The 16,138-nt window shown below is 39.9% G+C and overlaps 1 protein-coding gene across 3 annotated transcripts in view; it reads right to left on the bottom strand.

Moving 5' to 3' along the window:
• Positions 1-16,138, bottom strand: part of ITGA8 (integrin subunit alpha 8) — a 196,557-nt gene that overhangs the window by 100,109 nt on the left and 80,310 nt on the right. The window lies entirely within an intron of this gene.

Below are 16,138 nucleotides of genomic sequence, written 5' to 3' on the forward strand. Positions count from 1 at the left end.
ACGATCTAAAGTAACAACAGCAATCCTAATAAATAGCACATGGAACAACGCTGTATGCCAGGAGTCCTTTTAAAGGATTTCCTTTGAATGATTCCTAACAAGAATCAATTTTGCAAATGAGTCAACTGAGACTTATGAAGGCTAAACTATAAATTTCCTAACATCATTCACACAAGTAGGTAAGTGGTGGACCTGGGTGACTGCGGTTGAGCAATCCTGGACTAGCTAAGGGGAAGTGCTCAGAATTATTTCAGTGATTGGCTAACATAGAGGTCAAACTGTTGGCTTTTTTTTTTTTTTTTTTTTTTTTTTGAGATGGAGTCTCTGTCTGTCGCCTAGTCTGGAGTGCAGTGGTGCGATCTCGGTTCACTGCAAGCTCCGCTTCCAGGGTTCAAGTGATTCTGCTGCCTCAGCCTCCTGAGTAGCAGGTACTACAGGCACACAACATCATGCCCGGCTATTTATTTTTTTTCTTTTTCCTGAGACAGAGTCTCGCTCTGTCGTCCAGGCTGGAGTGAGTGGCGTGATCTCGGCTCACTGCAAGCTCTGCCTCCCGGGTTCACATCATTCTCCTGCCTCAGCCTCCCGAGTAGCTGGGACTACAGGCCCCGCCACCTCGCCCGGCTAATTTTTTGTATTTTTTGTAGAGACGGGGTTTCACCACGTTGGCCAGGATGGTCTCCATCTCTTGACCTTGTGATCCACCTGCCTCGGCCTCCCAAAGTGCTGGGATTACAAGCGTGAGCCACCGCGCCCGGCGGACTTTTCTTAATCTCATTTACAATGGCTGTCCCTGGTAGAAGCAATCAAACACAAATAAAAATAACAATGGCTAAATCTGCAGAGTAAAATTTAGATGTAAGAAAACTGGACCTCCATGGAACCAACCCAAGTGTCCATCAACAGTGGATTGGATAAAGAACATGTCGTACATAAGCACCATGGATTACTATGTAGCCATAAAAGTGAATGAAATCATGCCGTTTGCAGCAACATGAAAGGAACCAGATGCCATTATCCTAAGTGAACTCAGAAACAGAAAATCAAATATTGCATGCTCTCACTTACAAGTGGGAGCTAAAACAATGAGTACACATAGACATAAAGATGCTAATGATAGCCACTAGGGACTCCAAAAGTGGGAAAGGAGGAAGGGAGATAAAGGTTGAAGAATTACCCACAGAGTCCAATGTTCAATATCTGAGCGATGAGTACGCTAGAAGCCTAAACCCCTTTATGCAATATACTCATGTGACAAACATGCTCACATATCCCCTGAATCTAAAGTAAATTTAAAAAGAGAAAAAGAAAACTGAACTTGGTAGAAATAAGGGCCACAGAAGAAGACTTACAACAGTTGAAACTATAATTGGTTAATTCTAGCAGAACGGGAATGAAAATAGAAAAACAAAAAACAAAGGTGGAAGGAGGTCCTATTTGACCACTCCATATGGAAACTAATTCAGGAATTAAATTGGTGTAATGCAATTTGTATAGAAAAATGATTTATAGCCGTATTCCCTTGGCATCCACCTTTTGCACATGTGATGTTGAGTGTCAACTTGATCGGAGTGAAGGATGCAAAGTATTGTTCATGGGTGTGTCTGTGAGGGTGTTGCCAAAGGAGATTAATGTTTGAGTCAGTGGACTGGGAAAGGCAGACCCACCCTGAATCTGGTGGGCACCATCTAATCAGCTGCCAGCACGGCCAGAATAAAAGCAGGCAGAGGAACGAGGAAAGATTAGACTGGTTCAGTCTTCCGGCCTCCATCTTTCTCCTGTGCTGGATGCTTCCTGCCTTCCAACATCAGACACCAAGTTCTTCAGCTTTGGGACTCGGACTGGCTTCCTTGCTCCTCAGCTTGCAGAAGGCCTATTGTGGGACCTCCCCTTGTGATCATGTGAGTCAATTCTCCTTAATAAACTCCCCTTTATATGTTCAGCAATCCTACTAGTTCTGTCCCTCTAGAGAACCCTGACTAATACACGTACATGTGAACAGAGACAGACTGCAGGTGATTCTCCCCCTGAGGGCTTAGTGTCCCTGGGAATGGCTTTTAGTCAATTACAGGTAGGAATTGGAAAGTGAGTGGCCCAGCCTCCTTCTCAGTCAAGTGGGATAGTTGAGGTCTGTTCTCTGACTTTGCTTTCACCAGCCAGATGAGGCCCTGATTGCCCACAGTGGCAACTAGCTTGATGATGATCTTTGTTGTATTCTTCTTTTCCATGTTTCTCTTCTCTACCTTTACCAGTATTTCTCAGGATTTCTTAAATACACTGCTTGTTTTCTCATCGTTATCTTAACGCCTGCTCTGGGACAACCCAACCTAAGACACAATAACACTTGTTAAAAAAAAAAAAGATCTGAAAGTTCTCCAGGTCAAAACCACTGTCAGATGTCTTAGGTTTTATGGATACAGAATCAGATTCAGTTATTAGACTTGGAATTTGACTCCAGAGCTCCATATTTAAAAACACGTGCATGCTGATGTTCAAATAAGTCAAACAGATGTCATCTAAAGAGTTCTGTATTCATGAAATTAAAGAACACGTTAAGCGAAGGGGTACACCTTGGCCACCTACGACTCATGGAATAAAACATTCTTTTGTCAGGGTTTAAATCTCTGAAGCCAGATGCCAAAATTTCTAAGTTTACCAGTTATTAAAATTATAATGATAAATTATATCAGAATTTCAATTTTTCAACTATTTTTACATGTATTCTTTCTGTTACATTTGTCTCTTCTAGCAAATGAGTGCATTTTTTTTTTCTAAATCAGAGAAAAAAAGAGCTACTGATTTGAAGAAACATGAGCTCTGTTCTTCCTGTGTAATTACAAACCCCAATATTTAGACAAGTGTAACACAGGTGGCCCTGGCCTGAATTCATATCTGTTGACATGACACCAGATAGGAGAGCTATTTTATGAAAACTGATTCATGAGGAATTGTGTACTTTGTTCTTGGCTCCAAATAAGGTAAAATATTTATTTAATAAGATTAGACATTTTATAAGTAAAAGGCGAATTTTAAGAATTGATTCTCTGGAAATGGCAAAGAAAGTAAGACTGTAAGCCCTTCCAGGGCAGGAATCTTTATGTGTGCACATCCTCAAATAGTCCCGGAATGGTATGGGTTGAAATAAATGAAGAAAGAAATAACCTTGGCATGCATGTTACCAGGCACAGTGCCAGATACAGAACAGATACTTCATAAATGCCTGATTAGATAGGGAGGATAAGTAATAATAAATTAAAACACTAGAGATGAAGAAAATGAGACAATTAATTAAAACTGACTAATGTCAGCTGCAGCTAAATTCTGCTGGAGTTTTGCATGTGTACTTGAAGGTGTTCAGATACATACACACACACACACACACACACACACGTTCCAGATCCTAGAAAGTAATATAAAGTCTCCATCAAAACTAGATTGTCATTATAGGTGAGAATTTGAGGGACATCTTCCCAACAGTAATGAGACATGAGCTTTTCCTTTAGGAACTTTAATTCCTGTGCCTTAGGGTGGGAATTTTTCCTACTCTGGAAAAATAAAATAACTGGCAACACAGGCCACAATTTTCTTCATGAGAATGTGGTCACAGTTATTCAGAGGCCAAGAAAACAGTTACCTACCACAAAAGTAGGCTTGCCTTTAGACACTACCTTGGAACCATGCCTGCTAGAAAGAGCCAGAAGTACTTACGCTCTGGAGCTTAAAATTGTCAGATCTCTCCAGGGGAGCAGAATTGATTGGCTGGTTTGTGTTTTGAATGAATTTCTCTTTTCAAAATACGTGATTGGTTTTGGAAAGCACTACGCTGCTTCCATCTATACACACGTAAGTATAGAAGTTTGTGTATGTAGCATATCTGTTATATATGTGTTCTATTTGTATATACATACATTTATATTTATGCTGGAGTGTGTATATTTATGTGTGCATGTGAAATAATATTTAAATAATACTCAGAAATAATATTTTTAAAATGTTGCATAATTCTGTGCTTAGGCATTTAAATGATAATCTGGACACAAAGTAAGTTCAGGGCTGATGTTCGAATTTCTAAAACTTGGAACATTTTTTTCTCCCTTGAGATAACGGGTCTGATACCATTATCTATGTTTACTTCCTTTCTATAAATGCCTTAAGGGCAAATTGAAAACAAACAAATAAAAAACTTTGCCTTTCTCTATACATAGATACTTAAGCTGGCTTTTTTTTTTTTTTTTTTTTTTTTCCTGGAGGAAATAACTGGCAATTAAAATTGGTTCCTTCCTTTCAATCAAAAACTGTTCCCGAAGTGCTGGAAGCCTTTGCTGTTGCCTCACATTGCCTGAGAAACATAGTTTATTTTCTTTTTGGCTTTTGATGGAACAACTGAGTACTTTTAAGGAAACAAAAAGGGGACATTAGCATGAATGCAGGATCAGTTGGCAAGAAAAAGAAAAAAACCCTAAGAATGTGAGGTCATAGGAGATGCATTACACCTAAGTTTCGTATTTTATTTCTTGCAAATGGTTATTTTTAAATGAGGAAGAAGTGCCAAGCCTTTAAAGTGGTGCTTGGTTTGCAGGGTCTGATTTCACTAATTTGGGAAGGAAATTTTAGTGTTGGAAGAAGCTCCATTTGAAAACATCAGCTTTGTTTTGAGTGTGGATCTGAGGTTTGGATTAGGTGGGCAGGAAACAGTGAAGGGGAGGGAGAGTGGAACCCTCCTAGGGAACAGTCAGGCCAAAGGAGAAGACGAGGAAGAGCTGACAGTATCAGATTAAAGGATCAGCCAGGCATGGTGGTATACAACCTGTAATCCCAGCTACTTCAGAGGCTGAAGTGGGAGGCTCACTTGAGCCCAGGAGTTTGAGATTGCAGTGAGCTATGATGGTGCCACTGCACTCCAGCCCGGGCAACACAGCGAGACCCCACTAAAAAAACAATAGCTGGGCACGGTGGCTCACGCCTGTAATCCCAGCACTTTGGGAGGCCAAGGCGGGCAGATCACCTGAGGTCAGGAGTTCGAGACCAGCCTGGCCAACGTGGTGAAACCCATCTCTACTAAAAATACAGAAATTAGCCGGGCGTGGTGGTGCATGCCTGTAATCCCAGCTACTTGGGAGGCAGAGGCAGGAGAATCACTTGAACCCAGGAGGTGGAGGTTGCAGTCAGCCGAGATTGCGCCACTGCACTCCATCCTGGGCGACAGAGCAAGACTCCATCTCAAACAAACAAACAACAACAACAAAAAAAAGCAAAAAAAGAATCACCCAGAATCAATTCAGGGGAGCAGTCTCTGTGGCCACCGAAGCACCTACACTTCCTAAGCTAAGTCACCTTCTTCCTGCTTCCTTCTTCTCACCTCTCACTCTCATCTTCTTGATAGATACACTAATGTTTATATCTGTTGCCAAAAATGCCATTGGACATCTCCTGTTTTTTTTTTTTTTTTTTTGGAATTAAAAAGCATTTACTATTTTAGAATAATTCCAGACAATGAGAATGGCCACCGGGAATTTCCAAACAAATGTGAAACATGGAAGTGTTTATCTTATGGTTGTATAAAAACATTATGATTAATCAAAAGGGAAGACCTCCTTAAACATGACCAAAAATGTAGAAATCACAAAGGAATTTTAAAATCTAAACTACTTTTATAGCAAAAAACAAAACAAAACAAAACACATGAGCAAGGTTGAAAGAGAAACAAAAGCAACAGGGTGAAATGTTTATCATGTATATGCCTGATCAAATGTTAATATTTTTCAATGCCTAGAAGAATATTTGGCACTTGGTAAAAAAAAGAAAAAAAAGTTAACATTTATTATTATGCCTAATCTGTAACAAATTCATACAAATAAATAATAAAACTATAAACATTCTAATAAAAAGATTACAAACAGGCATTTCACATAAAAATAAATACCTGTGACTAATAAATATATGAAAAGACTTCAACCTCACTAGTCACCAAAGAAATCCAAATGAAAGGAACATAGAGAGATCATTTTTTAACCTTGTAAATGGGAAAAGATTAGTACTAGGCATTGTTGGATAGAGAGCAGAGGTATGCTTATAGGCCGTTTGAGGAAGTATAAATGGGCATTATTTTCTTGGAAGGTAGTTTGTTGAAATGTATGACTGTGTACCTCTGACCTAGTTTCTACTTCTAGGAATTTATCCTGAGGATGTGTTGGACAGTTGCGTAAAGATCAAAGAAAAGCTAATATTCTAAACATTGTAAATATAATTGCCTCCCTTAAGTGATACCACAATCCTATGAGAAAGATACTTTTATTATTCCCATCTTAGAATGAGAAAAATGAGGTACAGAGCCCAAATACAGTAAAGTCACAAGACCAAAGTTTAAACCCAGGCAATCTGGCTACTGAGCCCACACTGGAATCTTTTTACCACTGCCTTCTAGGAGCACGTCTATATGCTGTTTTTATTCTCTCCTTAAGCTTTTAAAAAAAAATTAAAGATATGGCCAGGCACGGTGGCTCATGCCTGTAATCCCAGCACTTTGAAAGGCCGAGGTGGATGGATCACTTGAGGTCAGGAGTTCAAGACCTGCCTGACCAACATGGGAAAACCCCATCTCTACAAAAAATACAAAAATTAGCCTGGTGTGGTGGCAGGCGCCTGTAATCCCAGCTACTCAGAAGGCTGAGGCAGGGGAATCGCTTGAACCCAGGAGGTGGAGGTTGCAGTGAGCCGAGATTGCAGCACTGCACTCCAGCCAGGGAGGCAGAGTGAGACTCTGAATAAATAAATAAATATAAAAATAAGTAAATAAAGACACATTTTACTATGATTAATTTCATCCTTTTTAGTAAGCAGAGTTAAGAGCTTTGATAAATGCACCCAGATCTGTAACCACTTCCACAACAACACAGAGAACAGTTCCAGCAGTGCCCCAGTGTCACCCATGCTGTTCTCTAGCCAAGTCTGACTTGTCTCCTAACCCCTGGACTCCACTAATCTATTTTCCAGAATGTCATATAAATGGATTCATACAGCCTTTCGGGTCTAGCTTCTTGCAGTCAGCTCAGTGCATTTGAGATTCATCCACAATGTTGTGTGCACCAGGAGTTCATTTTTTATTGCTGAGTGGTATTCCACTGTGTAGATGGCCCACAGTTTATTCATCCGTCCCTGGCTTAGGGATCCCTGAGGTGTTTCTAGTTTTTGCAAAGTCACTGTAAACATATGTGTACAGGAGTTTGTGCCTCAACAGGCCAATTTTGACTTGCCCATTGTCTCTCTTTGAATCTCTCTAAAACCTTTGAAGACTTCTTTGAAACACAGTGTTGTATGTCAGGTGGAAAATTACCAAGTGGAGGCTGAAAAATTAGCAATTCTCAACTCCAGTTCACTTTGCTACTGGCTTCTAAATGACATTGGACAAGTCAATCTTCATCGCTGAATCTCTGGTGGTCTTTAAGTTTCTCTAGATGAGAAGGCCAAGAGCTCAGTAACATTTGTTGGAGTCTGATGACTGCATTGTGGGCACTTTGATGTACAATCCAGGTCTCTGCTTTGCTTTTGGACTCAGCTTTGTTCCTGCAGATTTAGGGACTCCTTGTGCCTCCACTGAGAGACAGCCAGTTTCTGGCTTTCTCCCTGGTTTCACCAGACTGGATTTCCTCCCATCCAGCTTCATAACTCAGCTCTACAGACGCCTGACTCCTGTCTTGGCAATACCACTGCCCACAGCTCACAGAATCTCCTCCAGGAACTGCCCATCACTGCCCAGGTCCCATCCTGCCAATCCTTTTCCCACAGCACCCAAATCTTTTAAAGACGAACTAAGGCCATCAAGTATAGTTGTTTACATAAACCAACCCCAGGTTGGCTCACTTTCATACAACGATGATATTAAGAGAAATAAGAGGATTCGAGATAATGTGTCCAATGGTGGGGTCACAGATGGTGGATCCATCTGGCAATGTTCACTTGGAAGTGGGCTATGAAATTGGCTTAAGTGTCTGGCATTGCAAACGCAGCTCATGTCTGTGGGAATTCAGCATTTAGATAAGTCTCCTTGACTTTGGCAAATGTGTTAATCTAAAAATAGAGGTTGCCTGTCTGCCTTGCTTTTTTATTGCAACATGCAAAATATTATTGCGAGGAAGGTTATGAGTTGAGGAAGAAATGTTTGAAAAAAAAAAAGCATGATTTTATCCCAGAAAGTAATAATCCTAACAGTCTGTCTGAAATGCTTCCAAATGAACTCTGAAGAAAAACTTTTATGAGTTGGAACGTGGTATTATGTTGCAACATTCTAATTTACTGGGAGATTGTTTTCCTTTAAAAAAAAATCCCACAGAAAATAACAGCAGAATATCAAATGATGAGTCTGCCTTATGAAAATAGTTTTCTGTGTATTATTATCATCCTGTGGTTACAAGAATGATCCTTCTGCTTTCAATTGTTTGATCCTCCACTTGTTACATTTCATGTCAGTGTATCAAAGGCATTTAACTTCATCCTCGTCATGGTCACACTGAATCACAACATGTGTGCCGTCTGTGCAATTGCTGAGAGCCCCGGCGGAAGGTTTATTTCTTCAGTACCAGTGTCACTTATATGTAGCTACCTATTGGAAAGGGTTTCACAGTCTCCAGAAGAGCCTGACAAAGATGCTTCCCGGACACCCAGTCTGACAGATAAACTCCTATTGATAAAAACCTAATGGGACTTGATGCTTTCGCTAAGTGTTTTAGAATCGCTTGAACCCATGAGGTGGAGGTTGCAGTGAGCCAAGATTGTGCCACTGCACCCCAGTCTTGGCAGACAGCAAGATTCATCTCAAACAAACAACAACAACAAAACAAAACAAATAAACAAAAAAACATGTTTGGAAAGAGACATAGACCTGTCCCCAGGAATGCATCCTTAACTTTGGCAAATAAACCTCTTAAAATAATTGAGACTTGTCATTTTTCTCGATTCACACTGGTGAAGGCAGAACTAGGGCTAAGGGTTAAACGCTAGCCAAGAATCAGTCTGCCACTTTGAGTAACAGGAGACAGATGCCAACATTTATTTTAAAGGGCATCATCATCGTCTCTGCCTATCTGTCCATTCTCATTCTGCACAAATATAAAATAGTTGACTGGATTTTAAATAAAGTTGAAACACAGTGGCAAGTTAAAGATGTGAGCAACAATTTACATACAAGGTGTGCAGCTGGAAGGAAGCTGGTTTATTTATTTATTCATTTATTCATACTCATTCATTCAATTATTCATTTAATAAATATCGACAAGTTGCCTTTTGTGCCAGTCACTGCTTTGGGCATTAGGATTTTGCAGTGAGTAACACCAAATCCAGTCCCAGTCTCAACTAATACAGTGTCCAGTCTAGTGGAATAGAAAGGACATTTATCAAAGAATTGCACACATGTAATTTCCATCTGAGATCATTGTTTTCAGGGGAAGGACAACAGTTCAGGGAAGGCTTCCTGAGGAAGTGACATTTGACCTGAGTGTCTAAGTGGGAAGTGAACTCCTGGGAAAATGGCCAGGGCACATAGAGACTTTGAGGCAGAAGGGATGCATCAGGTGAATGATATGAAAATATGGGTTTCAATTTATATATTAATAAATTTAAAGTGACATATTAAAAAACATGCTGAGGGAGGGAAGAAATAATGTGAGGTTCTAAGCACAGGAGAAATTTACTCCAACTAATTCATACTCCATTCCTCATATCCTATTTAAAAAAAAAAAAAAGCCTGACTTTTTAATGATCACCATTCTAACTGACGTGAGTTGGTATCTCACTGTGGTATTGATGGGCATTTCTCTAATGACCCGTGATAACGAGCTTTTCTTCATATGTTTGTTGGCTGCATAAATGTCTTCTTTTGAGACATATGTCTGTTCATATCCTTCACCTACTTTTTGATGGTGTTGTTCTTTTCTTGTAAATTTATTTAAGTTCCTTATAGATTCTGGATATTATGCTGGAGAGGATGTGGAGAAACAGGAACGTTTTTACACTGTTGGTGGGAGTGTAAATTAGTTCAACCATTGTGGAAGAAGTGTGGCAATTCCTCAAGGATCTAGAACCAGAAATACCATTTGACCCAGCCATCCCTTTACTGGGTACATACCCAAAGGATTATAAATTGTTCTACTATAAAGACACAAGCACACGTATGTTTATTGTGGCACTATTCACAATAGCAAAGACTTGGAACCAACCCAAAAGCCCATCAATGATGGACTGGATAAATAAAATGTGGCACATATACGCCATGAAATACTATGCAGCCATAAAAAAGGATGAGTTCATGTCCTTTGCAGGGACATGGATGAAGCTGGAAGTCATCATTCTCAGCAAACTAACACAGGAACAGAAAACCAAACACCACATGTTCTCATTCATAGGTGGGAGTTGAACAATGAGAACACATGGACACAGAGAGGGGAAAATCACACACCAGGGCCTATTGGCAGGTGGGAGGCTAGGGAAGGGAAAGCATTAGGAGAAATACTTAATGTAGATTGATGGGTGCAGCAAACCACCATGGCACATGTATACCTATGTAATAAACCTGCATGTTCTGCACATGTATCCCAGAACTTAAAGTATATTAAAAAAGAAGAAGAGGAAGAGGAAGAGGAAGAGGAAGAGGAAGAGGAGGAAGAAGAAGAAGAAGAAGAAGAAGAAGAAGAAGAAGAAGAAGAAGAAGAAGAAGAAGAAGAAGAAGAAAAAGAAGCAGCAGCAGCAGCAGCAGCAGCAGCCATGGCCAAGTGGGCTCTGTGGCACAATTAATAGCGCATGGGACTTCTAGCCCCGCCCCCTCTCCAAAAAAAAGCCATGGCTAAGCAGCAAATTTCTATTAACTGTATCTTTACAAGCAAGATCAAGTATAAATCATATCCTATCATATTCACTGGGTTTCAGAAAGAACTCAGTCTCTGATTATTTGGAAGGAAGTTAGTTCAAACTTAAACTGACAAATGATTTGTGGCATATAAAATCTAATAGCCATATAGTTAGATCTCTTTTATCTGGTGAGGGAAATTTGCTGTATTTACTACCTGTGAGTGGGATATGATTTAAGCCTGCTTTGGGACAGAATCTGGATTCTGAAGGATATTTTATTTGTGAAATAAGAAGGATTTATTATTTGTGAAAGGTTTTATCTGAGAACCTGATTCAAGCATGGGGAGGGATGTAGTTCAGGTGTGCGAGGGAGTCCTGGCTTCACGTTTAAGGTCATTGACATAGCTGTGTACATAAGGCCCACTTTTTCAGTAGGATTGCCTCTTCAAAGGTGAGTCAGAAATGAGGCAGATGGAGGTACTCACAGGTTTTCACCACACACTAAGCAAAATAGAAATATCTGTTTGAGAGAGATGACAGTTCCTACATTTTCATATCTTAATCTAAAGCTGGAAAAAAGTCAGATATTATGTAATTGGACTTGAAAATGACTACAGCCAATCTTTGTTTTGGGCTTTCATAAATGCAGCTGTGAGTGTAGACAACGGTCATTCTCAACCTGGATCTGTGAATTTCTGAAAAGAGTAATTCCCTCTTGGAAAGACATCCCACAAACAGGAGATAAATGTATTTGTAAGTGGCTGGGCAGAAGCAGGTCGGTATCTCAGGTTCATTCAGTGATATGGATAGCAATTGTAGAACTCTTATCACATCGAAGTCACTACAGCTTGAAATCAATCATGGTGAGGATATTTATACCACGGAAATTGGTAAATGCTACAAATCTGGGCCTTTTTTTTTTTTTTTCTTCTCTCCCTTGGGAGCTGGTTGTTAACCATTTTTTTAACACACCTCTGAATATAAAGGCATATTTCAAGGTTAACGATATATAGACAGTGGGATCTCTTGAGACGTGTGCACAGCAGCTCTCAGGCTGTCTTATGAAGGATGGGAGGCTGGATAGTCTCTGCTGGTCCTCCTCCTTTAGGCTCCTTTCTCCAGACACCTCCAGCTGCCCTGGCCTTGCTGCTTCATCACATTATCCTCCCCTGGGATACTTTAATGACTTTTGATTTCATGTTTCTTTTTCATTATTACTCATTCTGCTCATTGCTAAGGAATGAGGTCCTCAAAGCACCATTTTGGAATATAGAGCATATATCTTTTTCCATTACTTTACTAATAACTAATTACTTAACATGCTATTCAAGGCCCTTTGTTACCTGTCCCCAATCTTCCTTTCACTTTTACCTCTCTCCATGTGTGCTTCCATCATTTTGGACCAATTCACTTCCAAAATTGCCTTTTTGAAAAAACTAGGAAGCATTTCCTTTAACTTATATATGGAATTTCCTTTTTAGCATGATCAAAAAAAACACAAGAAGTTATGGGTAAAAAATTCTGCAGTACATACTAAAGACAAACTAGGCAACACATTCATTACACAAAACGGAAACAGTCAACATTAATTATTTTATGCCAAATTCCTTTTAGTTTAGCTTTTTTTTTTTAGATGAATTCTTGCTCTGTCACCCAGGCTGGAGCGCAGTGGTGTACAATCTCAGCTCACTGCAACCTCTGCTTCTCACGTTCAAGCAATTTTCCAAGTAGTTGGGATGACAGGTGCGTGCCTCCACATCCGGCTAATTTTTGTATTTTTAGTAGAGACAGGGTTTTACCATGTTGGCCAGAGGGGTCTTGAACTCCTGACCTTGGGTGATCTGCCCACCTCGGCCTTCCAAAATGCTGAGATTACAGGCACGAACCACCACGCCTGGCCACCAAATTCCTTTTAAATTCTACCTATATTATATGGTCCTAGAAATCTGTGGATCCCTTTTTTCCTCCCTCACTCATATATCACTAAGTCAAATCATTAATTCACAATGTTGTATCCCTTGATAACACAAAGGCTTGTCAAAAGTAGGAAATTATCTGGGTCAGAGGATGATCATAAGACATTGAATACTTACGGCCACCTGCAGTTTTCTCATCTAGTCCTTCTGTTCCCTGATTCAGGGCTCCCTGTTCTGCGAAGTCTTGCTTTTTTTGATCGTGGCAAGAACACACTTGACATGTAATCTCAGGGTCTTAGCTCATGCCGTGTTCACCTTCTGAGATGCCTTTTCCCTATAACCACTCACAGTCATACCTATCTCAGGATCCTACTTATCTCCCTCAGGAAACTTTCCCTTATCGCCTTAGCAAGAAGCACTCTCTCTTTTTCACTGTTTCATTATTTTTTACCTTCTTAAAGCTCTTCTCATCTGCTGCTTACATTACAGTTCATTGTTGGATGTTTTATCTCCACAATTACATTGCTCCTTAAAGGCATGTATTATGTGCATATAGTAACAATGTGTCATTTATAACTAATATTTAGTGGCTGCTACTAGATGCTATTCACAGCATTAACTGCTTTACACATATTATCTAGTTTAACCTCCAAACTCCAACTTTAAAGGAAAAAACTATTATTAGTTATTATTATACCTGTTTTATCACCAAGAAAACTGAGACTCCAGAAAGTTGATGAACTTGGCAAGGTTACACATCCAGCCTGTGTTAGAGCTATAATTTGATTTAATTCATGCCCACGAGAGCAGGATCTTTGTTTAATTCAGTGCTATATCCTCAACATCTAGAATAGTGCCCGGCACATGGAAGGCACTTAACACATACTTGTTGGGTATACGGATAATGGCATTTCTGAAAGTACAATCTCTTGAATATCATGTAATCAACAAATATTCTACCATCAGCATCACTGGTCACAGATTGGAAGAGAATAAGGAAATATAACTAAGTGCAACGTGGGATCCCAGATTGAATCATGGGACTAGAAAAAAGAACTGTAGAGGACAAATGGTGAAATTTGATAGAATTTCATATAGGTCCATTGATTCATTAATAGTTCATTGTAATATGTTTATATAAGATGTTTATCATTGGAGGGCTGGGGGAACAGTTTATATGGGTCTACAATTTTTTGTGCAACTTTTCTGTGAGTCTAAAAGTATTTCCAAGAAAACATTGAGAAAAAAAGTCTTGTATAATTTCACTAAATCTTTTTTTTTTTTTTTTTTTTTTTTTTGGAGACGGAGTCTTGCTCTGTCACCAGGCTGGAGTGCAGTGATGCAATCTCGGTTCACTGCAACCTCCACTTCCCAGGTTCAAGAGATTCTCCTGCCTCAGTCTCCTGAGTAGCTGGTACTACAGGCACGCGCCACCATGCCCAGCTAATTTTTGTATTTTTAGTAGAGACAGGGTTTCACCATATTGGCCACGATTGTCTCGATCTCTTGACTTCATAATCTGCCCGCCTCAGCCTCCAAAAGTGCTGGGATTACAGGCGTATGCCACTGTGCCCGGCCTTCACTAACTCTTTTAAAATATAGATCCTTAATAATCTACCCAATATTACTGAGTATTGTGTAAAGGCAGGAAATCTCGATCTGGGATGATAGTATCAGAGAAGTGTACAGTTAAAAAGACCCTGGGAGGAGCAATCCCTGCACCTTTGTCACTTCTTGATGAGGAAGGCAAGACCCAGAGAGGTGGAGTTACTAAAAACACATGTGGGAGAACTGGTTCTAGAACTCAGGCCCTTTCCCTTTCCATTCATTTTCGTTTCTACTTGACAGCACTCCTCAATTCAAGTCCAAGAGCTCTTCCAGCTGGATTACTTCAATTCGATCTACATGCGTGAGATATTTTTACCCCAAAATTTAATATTCTAATTTCTAATGTGTTTATCATGAAACTACGAATATCTTAGTCAATAAGAACGTAATGTTTTGCTTTTCACACAAAACTTGAGTAGCAGTTTGAGAAGTAAAAATAAACTTTGACTATAGTATTTGAACCTAGTTCAACTAAACTTCAAATTAACAATTTCAAGGAGCTCAAAGTTTAATTAAAATGCTTTATTCAAGGAGCTCAAAGTTTAATTAAAATGCTTTATTCCCTTTGGATAAAGCCTCCTTCCATGCGCAGGTTCTGAGTTACTCGCTTATACTAAACACACACACACACACACACACACACACACACACAGAGCACTCATCGAAAAGATAATGGGTTATTTTATTTCATTGAGTGTAATTGTCTGAAATGGCTTCATGATACAATCATATATTAGGGGCCTGGATGAGGCAGTGATAGTCTTGGCCTTCTGCCCATGTTTTCCTCCAGTTTTTCTTGCCTGTAGGATTTCTGCTCCTCAACAAAATCTGTACCTCCCCTCCTCCACCTTCCAATGCCTGGGCTATGCGTTTAACAGATGGTGTTGTTATACAATCACGTTTAAAGGGATTAGAGCAGATCACTGGATTTCAGAATTCCTGACTATCACAGCTGTTTCTCCTCTAAAATGCTTTCACTCAATGTATGCAAGCTACTCCTCTGGCCAATCCTACTTTCCCAATGAACCCCAACAGAGAGACCTGAACACATCTACATTTTGAATCAGAAAATGAATTTTGATGCTAGAAATGAAAATACTTATGACTCTATGTATGTATGTGTGCCAGTGACAATATTTGTTGTAAAAAGCCTAAAAACATATTGGGTGGTTGACGTAGATGTTAGGAAAATTATTCCACACATTATTTCTGCAATCAGATCTGTATATTCCATAACAAAATCCCCCAATCTGTCCATGAGACCATCCTTTTCTTGGGTACACTGCATTCAAATCTGAGTCATCTTTTACATCCACCTCTTCCTTACCTCCTGCCACCTCCTCTCCCTTCCATCACTGCTAGTTATTATCAAGCCTTGACTATTTTTCATTTACACTGTTGTGTTCGTTCCTTCCTTTCAATTTCCACTGTCATCACCATACTTCAGGCCGAATTTAGATGAATTTCAATATATTTAAATGGCTAAGGGGCAGCAAGGGAGCAGCGTGTTCCTTTGGTAACCAGTAAGGCACAACAGTGAAAAATGAGAGGTTGGCCACGGTGGCTCACACCTGTAATCCCAGCACTTTGGAAGGTTGAGGCGAGTGGATCACCTGAGGTCAGCAGTTTGAGACCAGCCTGGCCAACATGGTGAAACCCCATCTCTATGAAAAATACAAAAGTTAGCTGGGCATGGTGGTGCACGCCTGTAATCCTAGCTACTTGGGAGGCTAAGGCAGGAGAATCCCTTGAACCTGGGAGGCAGAGGTTGCAGT

This window comes from Macaca fascicularis, chromosome 9 (genome assembly GCF_037993035.2).
Source record: "Macaca fascicularis isolate 582-1 chromosome 9, T2T-MFA8v1.1".
NCBI classification, from domain to species: Eukaryota; Metazoa; Chordata; class Mammalia; order Primates; family Cercopithecidae; genus Macaca; species Macaca fascicularis.